Below are 224 nucleotides of genomic sequence, written 5' to 3'. Positions count from 1 at the left end.
CGTATCTGCCCTTAACTCCACATCAACACAAAATCACATTAAAATCTACACCTTTCCCATTATCAACAAAACAAAGACGACTTTAAAACGACCACGAGCGATGTCCCACGACTGGATAAAGACACATGATACACGCCAGGTCAAGGTCAAAGGTTAGGTCACATAGAGGACCTGATGTTTCTGTTGAATAATTGGTTTCGCTTGACCTCTTCCGTTATGCTTCT

Source organism: Penaeus monodon, chromosome 29, assembly GCF_015228065.2.
Source record: "Penaeus monodon isolate SGIC_2016 chromosome 29, NSTDA_Pmon_1, whole genome shotgun sequence".
NCBI lineage: Eukaryota > Metazoa > Arthropoda > Malacostraca > Decapoda > Penaeidae > Penaeus > Penaeus monodon.
Note: the sequence above shows the minus strand (reverse complement) of the source record.